This window comes from Biomphalaria glabrata, chromosome 5 (genome assembly GCF_947242115.1).
Source record: "Biomphalaria glabrata chromosome 5, xgBioGlab47.1, whole genome shotgun sequence".
NCBI lineage: Eukaryota > Metazoa > Mollusca > Gastropoda > Planorbidae > Biomphalaria > Biomphalaria glabrata.
In genome coordinates this window covers 36,411,923-36,426,836 of record NC_074715.1, presented here as the reverse complement: position 1 = coordinate 36,426,836, position 14,914 = coordinate 36,411,923, and the positions used below count along the sequence as shown (strand labels likewise).

At 37.7% G+C, this 14,914-nt stretch overlaps 1 protein-coding gene across 1 annotated transcript in view; it reads left to right on the top strand.

Annotated features, from left to right (window-relative positions):
- The first annotated feature begins 3,738 nt into the window (after window positions 1-3,738).
- The window catches only part of LOC106059450 (uncharacterized), a 63,566-nt gene continuing 52,390 nt past the window's right edge, over window positions 3,739-14,914 (top strand). Inside the window, exon 1 of the mRNA XM_056029020.1 lies at window positions 3,739-4,352. The gene's annotated coding sequence lies outside the window, so the exon portion shown is untranslated. The remainder of the gene's footprint in view (window positions 4,353-14,914) is intronic.

Here is a 14,914-nt window from a genome sequence, read left to right as displayed (position 1 = left end):
GTGTTCTGATGACCACTGACATCGTTTTATCTTTTGTCACACACACAACAGTGAGATTGTGTTCTGATGACCACTGACATCGTTTTATCTTTTGTCACACACATAACAGTGAGATTGTGTTCTGATGACCACTGACATCGTTTTATCTTTTGTCACACACACAACAGTGAGATTGTGTTCTGATGACCACTGACATCGTTTTATCTTTTGTCACACACACAACAGTGAGATTGTGTTCTGATGACCACTGACATCGTTTTATCTTTTGTCACACACACAACAGTGAGATTGTGTTCTGATGACCACTGACATCGTTTTATCTTTTGTCACACACACAACAGTGAGATTGTGTTCTGATGACCACTGACATCTAAAAATGACAAATCTTTTGGAATTATTAAAATGCAACAATCGCGACATTTGATTTTAATGGATGTACTTGAGAAAATTTTATTGTAGACTTTCAATCCAGTTATCATTCATTAGCATTATATTTCAATTTTTGGAAGCTTATAGTTTTAGCTTGCTATCAATCGTTGAATAAGTAAAATTAATCTTACACGTAAGATTAAAACAACAAGAAAATAACATGAACATGCTTTTTGACTCTTATATAATACGCAACTATTGATCGCAAAAGACATAAGAATAAACAAGACACGGTGTTCGTCCAGTTGTCCAAGCATTCTTTAGTCGACTTCAAGGTTGGCGACAGTGATTTCATCATTAACCAAAAGACTATCCTTAAAGTATATTTCTGTTGGAGATCTGACTCAGTTTGCTGACCACCTAAAGAAGATTTCTGTTGGAGATCTGACTCAGTTTGCTGACCACCTAAAGAAGATTTCTGTTGGAGATCTGACTCAGTTTGCTGACCACCTAAAGAAGATTGGACCGCAGTAAGCCTATTGAGGATGCGCTATACTATTAATAATAACATCCTGAAGAAGATTCGTGTTGCCTGTCAGAGGTCGGTTCTGTTGGAGATCTGACTGCTGACCACCTAAAGAAGATTTCTGTTGGAGATCTGACTCAGTTTGCTGACCACCTAAAGTATATTTCTGTTGGAGATCTGACTCAGTTTGCTGACCACCTAAAGAAGATTTCTGTTGGAGATCTGACTCAGTTTGCTGACCACCTAAAGAAGATTTCTGTTGGAGATCTGCCTCAATTTGCTGACCACCTAAAGAAGATTGGACCGCAGTAAGCCTATTGAGGATGCGCTATACTATTAATAATAACATCCTGAAGAAGATTCTTGTTGCCTGTCAGAGGGCGGTACTGCTATGCAGACCTGAATATAACTAGACAATTCCTCAGTGGGTACTGTTAAGGGACTACAATTAATTTTGTTTCCCTTTAATGAAGCTCGACACTGGCAGTGCCAGAGAATAAATTATTTCATTTCTACAATAATAATAATAAGACTAAAATAAAACTTCCCATTTTAGAAAAAAATGGTATTAACTGTGAACTGTCAGGTCCTTAAGCACTTCTTATCTTTGGTCTCTATGACTGATGCTATTCCTTAACCTTTTACCTGACATGTAACCATACCTGTTTCCTGATTTGTTCTGACATGTAACCATACCTGTTTCCTGATTTGTTCTGACATGTAACCATACCTGTTTCCTGATTTGTTCTGACATGTAACCATACCTGTTTCCTGATTTGTTCTGACATGTAACCATACCTGTTTCCTGATTTGTTCTGACATGTAACCATACCTGTTTCCTGATTTGTTCTGACATGTAACCATACCTGTTTCCTGATTTGTTCTGACATGTAACCATACCTGTTTCCTGATTTGTTCTGACATGTAACCATACCTGTTTCCTGATTTGTTCTGACATGTAACCATACCTGTTTCCTGATTTGTCCTGACATGTAACCATACCTGTTTCCTGATTTGTTCTGACATGTAACCATACCTGTTTCCTGATTTGTTCTGACATGTAACCATACCTGTTTCCTGATTTGTTCTGACATGTAACCATACCTGTTTCCTGATTTGTTCTGACATGTAACCATACCTGTTTCCTGATTTGTTCTGACATGTAACCATACCTGTTTCCTGATTTGTTCTGACATGTAACCATACCTGTTTCCTGATTTGTTCTGACATGTAACCATACCTGTTTCCTGATTTGTTCTGACATGTAACCATACCTGTTTCCTGATTTGTTCTGACATGTAACCATACCTGTTTCCTGATTTGTTCTGACATGTAACCATACCTGTTTCCTGATTTGTTCTGACATGTAACCATACCTGTTTCCTGATTTGTTCTGACATGTAACCATACCTGTTTCCTGATTTGTTCTGACATGTAACCATACCTGTTTCCTGATTTGTTCTGACATGTAACCATACCTGTTTCCTGATTTGTCCTGACATGTAACCATACCTGTTTCCTGATTTGTTCTGACATGTAACCATACCTGTTTCCTGATTTGTTCTGACATGTAACCATACCTGTTTCCTGATTTGTTCTGACATGTAACCATACCTGTTTCCTGATTTGTTCTGACATGTAACCATACCTGTTTCCTGATTTGTTCTGACATGTAACCATACCTGTTTCCTGATTTGTTCTGACATGTAACCATACCTGTTTCCTGATTTGTTCTGACATGTAACCATACCTGTTTCCTGATTTGTTCTGACATGTAACCATACCTGTTTCCTGATTTGTTCTGACATGTAACCATACCTGTTTCCTGATTTGTTCTGACATGTAACCATACCTGTTTCCTGATTTGTTCTGACATGTAACCATACCTGTTTCCTGATTTGTTCTGACATGTAACCATACCTGTTTCCTGATTTGTTCTGACATGTAACCATACCTGTTTCCTGATTTGTTCTGACATGTAACCATACCTGTTTCCTGATTTGTTCTGACATGTAACCATACCTGTTTCCTGATTTGTTCTGACATGTAACCATACCTGTTTCCTGATTTGTTCTGACATGTAACCATACCTGTTTCCTGATTTGTTCTGACATGTAACCATACCTGTTTCCTGATTTGTTCTGACATGTAACCATACCTGTTTCCTGATTTGTTCTGACATGTAACCATACCTGTTTCCTGATTTGTTCTGACATGTAACCATACCTGTTTCCTGATTTGTTCTGACATGTAACCATACCTGTTTCCTGATTTGTTCTGACATGTAACCATACCTGTTTCCTGATTTGTTCTGACATGTAACCATACCTGTTTCCTGATTTGTTCTGACATGTAACCATACCTGTTTCCTGATTTGTTCTGACATGTAACCATACCTGTTTCCTGATTTGTTCTGACATGTAACCATACCTGTTTCCTGATCCTAATCAGGTCGTTAAAACAAAAAAAAAAGGTCGAAGAGCAGCAACCATCTGTTCAACCATCTGTTCAACCATCTGTTCAACCATCAACAAAATCGGGTTGGAACATGTTCCTCTCTACATGTAGGACTTGTGTTAGGTCCACTTACTTGTAATACTGTAAGGGGCGGTAACTTTTCACTGGTTAATCTTGAATCCATTTAAATTTGAGAATCTTGCGCCTGAGTTGACACTGTCACGAGTCGATTAGAATGTGTGACAGTCAGATGTTAAGTGGCACAGACTGTCGGCACTGATCACTAGAAATTGATCGACTGCTGGCAGTGCCAGGCAAGGACTGTCACCATGGCCTCATTTCCCCAGACTACATTTCCCAAGTCTCTTCCCCCCCCCCCACTACATCGGCTACTTCATCCCTTCATCTCGCGATTCCTTTGTCACGTGACATCATCCTCTGTGTACACTAATCTTCCTCTCTCTTCCTCTCGTTAACGACCTCTTCTTATCGTCGCTACTCACTAGATAATAGTTTCATCCTCCCGTGCTCACTCGCTCGTCCTGTGCTGTAGACTCGAGATCAAGCAGGGCTATTTTTAAAACAAAAATCAAATTGAAAACACTGGTATTGGGTACATTGAATACAAATCTATCAAAGTTTTGTTTGAAGCTCAGTTTCAAGTTTAATGTGCTGTTTCTTTTTGTGTTTGAGCACATGATAATTATTTGTGCTCCCGCTCCCGTTTCCGTCACAGCCCCCTCTTCATGTCTGACCCATTACTCCGAGCACCCCCTCCCTTGCCAATCACCACTGACGTGTGTGTCGTGAATAGATCAGGGTGGTGAAATGTTTTCCTTACGATGATCACAGACCGTCGTTCGAGTCTTTCTCTTTGTTTTCGCTCATTACTTACAGTTTGGATCTATTTCTCTTGCGTCCAGGAATCTGCATGAGTGCCATTTGGTTGATCACTTCAATTACAACGCAATAAAATACATTCTCACGACTTCAGCAGAAGGTAAGCTTTATTGTATTGACGTGATTCAGTCTCAGAAATGTGAACACATACAAATGTCTCCCAGAAATAAATCATTGCATTTACTGGCAGACACAAGAAGACTACTGGAAACTGAGAACAAGATGGCAGTGAGAGGTGGAGGGTTGCAAAGTTTAAATGTAGGACATGAATATGGTAGCATCAAACATTTAGTGGTATTAATATGGTAGCATCAAACATTTAGTGGTATTAATATGGTAGCATTCATCAATGGACCTTATTCACCAATCGTAAACAAACCACATTTAGCCACGTGATTCTCTATCTCTTCTATACAAATTACGTAATACACAATGGCTATCGCGTGAAAGTTTTTTTCGTTGTTTTATCAATATTATCGTGGCTAAATATTGTTTGTTTACGATTGGTGAATGAGGTCCATTAATTAATAAAGCTTGTCTTCGAGTCCGAAGATTAATGAAGAATGTAGTACATCTCATTTTTGCCTTCTAGATGATTTTATATTGGTCTCAGATGTATAACCGTGGTCTTTGTAAGTGATCTCCAGCTGTCTCGTTCCGAAGTCGTCTGCAACCAAATTCTCTCTTCTATGTCAGTTAAAGCAAGTTGGTGCCTAAACTGGACTTTAATTCGTTTCCGTAGGGCAACTCTGTTACATTGACCACCTCTCAGTTCACTAAAAAAAGAGATATAAAATATGTTATGAATGCGGTAGCTAATTGTTCGATAACTGTTCTACATACGTCTTGTTGTTTGAACTGAACAGCCCGCTACAAGACGTCTTGTTGTTTGAACTGAACATTCCGCTACAAGACGTCTTGTTGTTTGAACTGAACAGCCCGCTACAAGACGTCTTGTTGTTTGAACTGAACAGCCCGCTACAAGACGTCTTGTTGTTTGAACTGAACATTCCGCTACAAGACGTCTTGTTGTTTGAACTGAACAGCCCGCTACAAGACGTCTTGTTGTTTCAACTGAACATTCCGCTACAAGACGTCTTGTTGTTTCAACTGAACAGCCCGCTACAAGATGTATTGTTGTTTGAACTGAACATTCCGCTACAAGACGTACTAGACTGCGTCATAATTCCTCTATGTAACTGTAGACTGCGTCATAATTCCTCTATGTAACTGTAGACTGCGTCATAATTCCTCTATGTAACTGTAGACTGCGTCATAATTCCTCTATGTAACTATAGACTGAGTCATAATTCATCTAAGTAACTGTAGACTGCTTCATAAGTCATCTAAGTAACTGTAGACTGCTTCATAATTCATCTAAGTAACTGTAGACTGCTTCATAATTCATCTAAGTAACTGTAGACTGCTTCATAAGTCATCTAAGTAACTGTAGACTGCTTCATAAGTCATCTAAGTAACTGTAGACTGCTTCATAAGTCATCTAAGTAACTGTAGACTGCTTCATAATTCATCTAAGTAACTGTAGACTGCTTCATAATTCATCTAAGTAACTGTAGACTGCTTCATAAGTCATCTAAGTAACTGTAGACTGCTTCATAAGTCATCTAACTGTAGACTGCTTCATAATTCATCTAAGTAACTGTAGACTGCTTCATAATTCATCTAAGTAACTGTAGACTGCTTCATAAGTCATCTAAGTAACTGTAGACTGCTTCATAAGTCATCTAAGTAACTGTAGACTGCTTCATAAGTCATCTAAGTAACTGTAGACTGCGTCATAATTCATCTAAGTAACTGTAGACTGCGTCATAATTCCTCTATGTAACTGTAGACTGCGTCATAATTCCTCTATGTAACTGTAGACTGCGTCATAATTCCTCTATGTAACTATAGACTGCGTCATAATTCCTCTATGTAACTGTAGACTGCGTCATAATTCCTCTATGTAACTGTAGACTGCGTCATAGTTCCTCTATGTAACTGTAGACTGCGTCATAATTCGTCTAAGTGACTGTAGACTGCTTTATAATTTCTAGTGCTAATAGAGCATGGATCGGATTGCCTGAGTCAGCCAGGAAAACCAATGACTTGGTAGAATTTAAGTCATTGATCAACATGCATCATTAGATTGACGTAGGGCTGTAACTGTAAACTACTTTATAATTCATCTAGGTAACTGTAGACTACTTCACAGTTTCATGTTTTTGTAGAAAACTAAATCGTTAGACTATCACTAGTTGAAGAGGAGAGGTTCATCTATTTATAGCGTCCACATTATTTAAACAAAATTCTTAGACCATTTTGAGAAAATAGTATTAAAAATTAGGTTTTCTGAAACAATTTCGAGAGGGTCTTTGACAGTGACATTGGATTAAAAGGAAACTTCTCGAACGCCATCCACTAACTTAATGAGAGATCTGTGAGGATCGCTGTTCACCATGGATACTCCAATCTTCCAATAGAGGCCTTTATAATTTTACTATCCTTAGAGATGCTCTTAAAGATCGTTCAAGGGGAAGTAACTGAAGTATTGATTTCCTAAAGATAAGCACCATTATAAAGGAGGTTTTCATATATGGAGACAAAAATCCAGAAATAGCCTTTTATGTATCCGGAGTACAGAATACTTAAGTATTGATAAGTCAAGTATTGTAAAAAAAAAATTATTTAAAACAAGATTACAAAGAGAGTTTGTGTTATCACAGAAACTCAGAGGCGGCCCCCATCGAAGTCACCAATGAACCAGGAATATTTAAGCCGTAGTCTTGTTTTGATTGTTGAGATTAATAACAATATTAAAGACTATTTGGCGTTTTTTTTTTCCACAAAAAAGCAAACATGACAACACTTCGTCTTTGTTAAGACTATTCTAACTCTTCTAGAATAAGTAGATGTAGATATCTAGACTAGTTCTAGATGTAGTCTAGATATCTAGATCTAGACCTAGAATCAAGACTAGGTCCAGATCTAGAATTTAGACTAGGTCTAGACCTAGAATCTAGACTAGGTCTAGATCTAGAATAAAGACTAGGTCTAGATCTAGAATTTAGACTAGGTCAGATCTAGAATTTAGACTTGGTCTAGATCAAGATCTAGAACTAAATCTAGAAACTAGACCAGACCTAGAATCTAGATCTAGAATAGAATTCGTATGACATAACATGTTTAATCTTAAAATTACTAGACCTAGAGTTAGGCCAATATTATGATCAGGATTAGATCTAGAAGGCCTACTAGTGGATAATAATGCACTATACTGTTTGCATCACATTCACTTCCTTATGTAATACTACTGTTTACATAATAAATAAATCTGCACCCCTAAACTGTAAGAAGATAAACTATTTCCTTAATAATTTATAGATGTAAATTTTGTTCAAATTGTTTAATACGTTTAAATCTAAATCTAGATCTACATCTGGCCTCTATTGAGTCTAATTTAGATTGTTGTCAAGTGTATCATGAAGATATGTCAAAACTACGCGATGTAAAAGTAGAACTTTTTTTTTTTAACTTTCAACGAAAACGAAGTTCGTATTAAAATTCTTTTTGAAAACAACATTTGAATCAGAATTCTGTTCCATAAGTTAGTTAATACATGGAACTATACTAAATCTATTTTATAATGATCAATTGATACTTCCCACATTGTGACCCTAAATGCGGCATCAGATGTAATCCAAGAGGAGACTACTGTGGTCAACTGTGTGAAAATCTCGAATGTTTATACGGCTACAATATTGGTAGAAAAAAAAAGGGAAAGATAACTGTACATTACTCTGTTCTGATCGTACGTAAGTCGAGGCTAGTGAATTCAGAACTCTTAACGAACTTATTTATTTAGTGTTTAAATTTTTTTTTTGATTGCACATTTTAAACCAATAAAATGTGCTTAAACGAATTATCCCCTAGAATGTTGAACCGTTGGGGCACCATGCAAGATTTATAATTGATCTTTCTTCATTCCTCTCTGTCTTTTGTCTCAGTTAAAACCTCTTACAATGGCAGGCCCCACCATTCTTTCATGTTACCTTCTCATCGCTTTCTCTGTCTGCCTCTTTTTCTTTTACCTGGTACAGTTCCCTGAAGGAAGGTATTGCGTGTCCTGCTCACACACCCTTCAAAAAAGATGTGGATAATAATCTATCACTTCTCCTGTATTAGGAGGTGAAAGACTCTACACACATTCACACCTACCACTTCTCCAGTAGCCTACTAGGAGGTGAAAAACTCTACACAGTCACACCTACCACTTCTCCTGTACTAGGAGGTGAAAAACTCTACACACAGTCACACCTACCACTTCTCCAGTACTAGGAGGTGAAAAACTCTACACACAGTCAAACCTACCACTTCTCCTGTACTAGGAGGTGAAAAACTCTACACAGTCACACCTACCACTTCTGTACTAGGAGGTGAAAAACTCTACACACAGTCACACCTACCGCTTCTCCAGTACTAGGAGGTGAAAGACTCTACACACAGCCACACCTACCACTTCTCCAGTACTAGGAGGTGAAAAACTCTACACACAGCCACACCTACCACTTCTCCAGTACTAGGAGGGGAAAAACTCTACACACAGTCACACCTACCACTTCTCCAGTACTAGGAGGTGAAAAACTCTACACACAGTCACACCTACCACTTCTCCTGTACTAGGAGGTGAAAGACTCTACACACAGCCACACCTACCACTTCTCCAGCACTAGGAGGTGAAAGACTCTACACACAGCCACACCTACCACTTCTCCTGTACTAGGAGGTGAAAGACTCTACACACAGCCACACCTACCACTTCTCCAGCACTAGGAGGTGAAAGACTCTACACACAGCCACACCTACCACTTCTCCAGTACTAGGAGGTGAAAGACTCTACACACAGCCACACCTACCAATTCTCCAGTACTAGGAGGTGAACAACTCTACACACAGCCACACCTACCACTTCTCCAGTACTAGGAGGTGAAAAACTCTACACACAGTCACACCTACCACTTCTCCAGTACTAGGAGGTGAAAGACTCTACACACAGTCACACCTACCACTTCTCCAGTACTAGGAGGTGAAAAACTCTACACACAGTCACACCTACCACTTCTCCAGTACTAGGAGGTGAAAAACTCTACACACAGTCACACCTACCACTTCTCCAGTACTAGGAGGTGAAAAACTCTACACACAGTAACACCTACCACTTCTCCAGTACTAGGAGGTGAAAAACTCTACACACAGTCACACCTACCACTTCTCCAGTACTAGGAGGTGAAAAACTCTACACACAGTCACACCTACCACTTCTCCAGTACTAGGAGGTGAAAAACTCTACACACAGTCACACCTACCACTTCTCCAGTACTAGGAGGTGAAAAACTCTACACACAGCCACACCTACCATTTCTCAATCACGACCACAGACAAACTCAAGAAGAAAGTTAAATGTTTGAATAGAGAAGACATTGAAATTGGGGATTTAAAGACAAGTAGTAAAAATACTATAAGATACTGGAGTTTGTGTTTGTGTGTATGTGTGCAATGATAGATAGATAGATAGATAGATAGATAGATAGATAGATAGATAGATAGATAGATAGATAGAGATATTTTTCTTTTTTTTTTTTACAATACATATTAAAGAACTAAATAAAAGTCAATATGAAACTTCAATATGAAATAATTTGATAAATTACTATTTAAGCACAGACACACACAAACACATAAACACACCCACTCGTAGGATGATATTTTTGTCTATTTTATTCATTTCTATCACACTCTGGTCTGAAAGTGAAACTTAACGAACTATTTCCTATTTCCCAACATGCAAAAAGAACTATAATTTAAAAACCTTGAAGTTCCCTAATGTCAACGTAATCAAACGTCTGGATGAGTTGCTATTTCTCAATGACGCATTCCTAGTTGAGCTCATGACGTGAGGCAGTGCTCACGAACAGAAGGCGGAGGCCAGGGTCGGAACTTTCTCTAATTATTTTCTGGAGTTCTCATTCTTAGCATCGTCTCGTGGATATTTTTTTTTGTAAATCTCTACAAATTAAAAAAAAAAAGTATTGATTCTATCATGAGTCTTAATGACAAAAGAAGTTCATTTGAAAATAAAAATGATGATATTAAAAAAGGAAGGGGGCAGTGTTGTAACAGTTGTTGTAATTGTTGTAGTTTTTGTTACAAAGCTTCTATCAACTCTGTCTGTCTGTCTGGTAAAAAGTGTGTACACCTTATTTCTCCCACACCTATTCTCGGATCAACTTTAGACTGTTATGCTATAGACAAACATGAATGAATTTTTAAAAAATATCTTAGATCAGATTCACATTTAACTATATCTTCTTAACAATCTGTTCATTGAATACATATGAATATTAACAATATAATAATAAACATTAACAAATCTCCGTATCCTGGGGTATTATGTCGTTAGTCGGCCTAACACTACAACAGTAGCGGCAACAGTTTTAACACGAGTCCCTTCTTTTTGTATCGACGGAGATAGGATTGTAGTTGTTGATAGTTTGTAGTTCATAGTTTCTGATATTCTGAAACCTGCCTTTTTACTTGCCTAGGCGGACCACTTCGGGGGCCGAATTCGATTTTTTGTTTCCACACTAACTGTCTTCGTAACCTTGTTATATTTGTTTCTTGTTTTTAGAAAGAAACTAATTATCATGACAATCAATATATGTGAAGGATTGAAAAAATACCATTCCTTCCAAATTGTTTCAAACTTCGATAGTATTTGAGCTTAAATAGAAAATGTGTGTAATAGGTAAAGTAAGATGTACGGGCCTGGGGTCATTGTAGTGCATCTCATGCTGTTCCATAGTTTTAACACGCGACACTTCAGAAACATTTAGTTGGCTGCAACACGGGCTGGTCACTTTTCTGTTTGTACTGAGTGGCAGTCAAATGGTCACTCTACGAAGATGAATGTCACGTCACTTGATCTAATGAATATTTATGAAGTATCCACGATACGTTTTTATTGATGGTCATATATATATATATATATATACCTCTTAAATTCTGTGTTTGTGCTGTGTATATATTGTACATGTTCAGTGTATGTATGTTCGGTATACGTGTTATATATGTGTATGTGGTCATTGCTTTCCTACCTACGCAACAGTTTTTTAGAAAGAAAATCAATTTCCATGGAAGGCGAAGCGAATCTTGAATAAGTTTGTTAAAAAAGTAATCCATTGATCATCACGTGACCATTCAGAAAAAAAACAATATTCTGGTGTGCAATAAGAAATAAAGGAACACTGAAGGGTAACCTAAAACAAGGCTTTATTAAACTAGAACGAAACCTGAACTGACGAAAGAGACTTGGACAGTAGCACACTAAATCAATGTTATGTACACATTCTTAAGACGTTACACAAACATAAACAAATAGTAACTATTTCACCACATGGTGTAATTCTAAAACTGTCGGATTCAAGGACAGCGATTCAAATAATGAGATGTATGTCAACAACAAATTCAAGGACAGAAGTGTATTTCAAAACTCAGCAGTAGCAAATTCTCGACTTCTGTGTCACAGTGTACACTTCTCACGTAATACAGTTCTATCGAGTACTGCCACTGCTAGGTACTAGTACTGGGTGTCATCATTGCCTCACAGTTCTATCGAGTACTGCCACTGCTAGGTACTAGTACTGGGTGTCATCATTGCCTCACAGTTCTATCGCGTACTGCCAATGCTAGGTACTAGTACTGGGTGTCATCATTGCCTGACAGTTCTATCGAGTACTGCCACTGCTAGGTATTCCCTTACAGCTGACGCCATGGTTACATGTGTCTGTTTCAATATCCCTCCGCCAACTTGTAGACAACACAAAAAGTCTTCTGCTTCCATAACTACAACGTCACTCATTGAACTAACCAGATTACAAAATAGACTCCAGGTTGTAATGAGTGGGCACAGTGTCAGGAGTTTTATCTCTATTTCTTTACACGCAAGTGTTTCAAATATCTTTTGAAACCCACTAACAAAAAATGCACACTAAATTACACCAAGTTTGGTTTGGGCAAAGTAGATCTATAACGTAGCACCAACAAATTCATAAACTGCATTGTCAACAATTCTCTCTTTTCGTACCGTATGGCTGCTATCTCTAGTTAGCTCTCTTTGTCACCCAGGAGACGATCACGCACATAGATTTAAAAAAAAACGGTTTATGGGTGTTAGGATACATTGGTGTTTAATTATGTTAGGATACATGGGTGTTTTATTATGGGGGAACAAGCTTTCAAGATGAACGTTTTCTTGCGGGTTAGCCTATCAATTATTTATGCTCTCGACAATGGCTTGACTTTCACATTTTCAGTCTATTTCCATGTTGATATGTCTGTCCAATCTGTTTGTGGAATGCTCAAAGAATACAACTGACAAAATGAAAGAGAATTTTATACAGAAAATTTCGAGTTGTTATAAAAATATCTCCATCTCATTTTTTTTCATCTTTCTCTATCTTTCTTTCTCTCTCTCTGAGAAGGCCTGAGCCATGAGTTCGAATTAGGGTCGTTCCCCTTTTTTTGTTAATGTTTTAAAATGCTATTTTATTGTTAGTCTAGACCTATTACAAATTTAATGACATGACTGATTCAAACTAATTGATTCAAGTAAGCATAATATAAGATTTGGTTAAAAAAAAATGTTTTGTTTTTAAATTTTCTTATGATTTTTTTTTCTCATAGTTATAATAGCTCCCTGCACAGTTTCGAGCAAATAAATTGCAGGCGTTCCTTCAAAACAGAAGATAATTAATATTAAGTATGTCCTACAATGTCCTACACCTATCTTATCCTTATCTTTAGCGTACTGAGCACATCTAGAATTTGCAGCTTCCACCTCTCTAAGCATGCTGTTGGTAGTGGTTTAAAGACGTTCAGATCCCGAGGTAAGGGCAACAACAACCAAATTGAATGATGTCATGCGAGATTCAGATGTAAACAAGACATTGGCTCGGCATGAAACAACTGTTGTCATCGCAGGATATACGTATATAGGGGCGCTGCACAGCAGGCGACCTGATTATACTGGACTCTTTTTTCTAATTTTTTTTTTCTGTTAATATTTCATGTAATTTGTTACTACTCAATGTTTCAATGGATGTGCACTGTGTCTTTTGGATTCTAATGTTGGTATGGATTTTAATTTGTGTGGAAACGTGTATTTCAGTGGAGTTTTGTGGTAAGACGCTTGACAGTATGGACAACACACCCGCCATCTTGGAACCTAATAACGAGCCTAAGCCCAAGGCTTTTACCGAACAAATCCCTAGCGCAAAACGTAAGAAGAGAGGACGTAGAGGAGGAATACGAGTTAAGTGTAGAAGAAGAGGACAAAGAGGCTTCCTACCACCCATCGTAACAGGCAATGTTAGGTCTTTACAAAATAAGATGGAAGAATTAACAGGTTGCTGTGAACATTTGTATCAATTTAGAGAGTGTTCCTTAATGTGTTTCACTGAAACCTGGCTCAATGATACGATACCCGACTCCTCTGTTGATCTCGATAAATTTTACGTTTATAGAGCAGACAGAACACTTAATAGTGGAAAGTCAAAAGGAGGAGGACTCGCAATCTATATAAACAAGGAATACTGCAACGCCAATAATGTGAACATCAGGAATAAAATTTGTGACCCTAACATTGAACTTATGTGTGTCACACTTAGGCCCTACTACTTGCCTAGAGAATTCACCCAGGTGTGTGTTGTTGTTGTGTACATACCACCGACGGCTGACACAGCGACTGCGTCGGAAATAATTTTTGATGTGTTACACAATGTACAATCAAAACACCCGGACTCTGTTTGTATCGTAACTGGAGATTTCAACAACCTAAATATTGACAACACACTGTCAAACTATTGCCAGTATGTCTCCCTCCCCACAAGGCAGGGCAGAACGCTCGACAAATGCTACGTAAACATTAAGCAGGCTTACAAATGTAAAAGTTTGTTCCCACTTGGAGAATCTGACCATGTATTACTCCATCTTATACCAAATTACAAACCTACTCTTAAAACTACAAAGAGAGTTATAAAAACGGTCAAGATGTGGTCTGAAGAGGCTGTAGAAAAACTACGAGGATGCGTTGAGAAAACTAACTGGGAAATCTTTATTGAGAACTGTCCAGACATAAACGAACTAACAGAAACTGTTACCTCATATCTATCATTCTGCGAGGAGTTAACAATTCCAACCAAAACAATACAAGTCTATGGAAACAATAAGCCCTGGATGACCAAAAAAATCAAACACCTTATTACTGAAAAGAAAACAAAGTATAAGGCTAGCAACGAAGAGTTTATAAATGCTAAAAATAAACTGAGAAAAGCAATAATTGAAGGGAAAAAAACATACAAAGAAAAAATTGAGAATTTCTTTGCAAAGAACAACTCAAAACAATGCTGGGAGGGATTAAAGAAAATAACAGGCTGCGCCTCAAAACGAAAACAAATTTTAGTGGCTGATGTTGAGAAATTCGCCAACGAACTAAATTATTTCTATTCTCGTTTTGACAAAGAAGATTTTGTTGAACTACACAAAGAACTTTTCAACACTCTGTCCAAAGGAAAACAAGAGCCCTACGTCAATTTTGTAACGGAG